At 21.3% G+C, this 722-nt stretch overlaps 1 long non-coding RNA gene across 1 annotated transcript; it reads right to left on the minus strand.

Annotated features, from left to right (window-relative positions):
• Nucleotides 1-88: 88 nt before the first annotated feature.
• LOC126910185 (uncharacterized) lies at nucleotides 89-722 on the minus strand. Its single transcript, XR_007705205.1, has 4 exons — nucleotides 603-722; nucleotides 468-542; nucleotides 299-376; nucleotides 89-221 (listed from the first exon to the last, which is right to left on the minus strand). It is a non-coding gene; the product is annotated as an uncharacterized LOC126910185 (long non-coding RNA).

Here is a 722-nt window from a genome sequence, read left to right on the forward strand (position 1 = left end):
ATATAAATAAATACATTTTGTAAACTTTTTAAAATAAGGAATATAATGTAATTATTTTGGAATGATAAAAAACCTGAAGTTTCAATTTGTTCGCATATTTTTGTCTACAATTAGTGTACTCTAGTGTATTATAAAATAATCACCTTCCTTTATAATGCCATCTTGTTTATTTACTTCATTGGTAGATTGCATCAAATTTATAAAAGAGTACTGTGCGATATCTAAAAATATTAAAATGGCTTTTAGCTAAATCATAAATTATAATTATATTTTCAATAGTATATAATCAAAACTTTACATTCTTGTAGAACATTTTTAATCACATTTACTTCATTTATATGTTGTATTAAATTTATTGAAGGATTTTGTGAAATATCTAAAAATATTTAAATGGTTATTAACTCAATTTAAAACTCATTTATATTAAATTAAGTTTTTAATACAGTAATGTATTAAGAAAAAATTACCATGCTGTTGAACCATTTGTAGCATATTTGCTTCATTGGTATGATCTATCAAATTTATTAGATTTTGAGTGGTATCTAAATATGTTAATAAAAAAATAATTTTAATTCAGTTTTATATTGTTTAAATAATTATACCTTCAATTTCATTAGTAGGTGGAGTAGGTAAAAAAGTCCGACTTGTATTCAAATCAAATTTAAATCCAAGTTCAATGTACTTTTTCCAGATTGTCGTTAAAATTAAATCTTTGATTTTAT

Source organism: Daktulosphaira vitifoliae, unplaced genomic scaffold, assembly GCF_025091365.1.
Source record: "Daktulosphaira vitifoliae isolate Bord-2020 unplaced genomic scaffold, ASM2509136v1 Scaffold_6138, whole genome shotgun sequence".
Lineage (NCBI taxonomy): Eukaryota > Metazoa > Arthropoda > Insecta > Hemiptera > Phylloxeridae > Daktulosphaira > Daktulosphaira vitifoliae.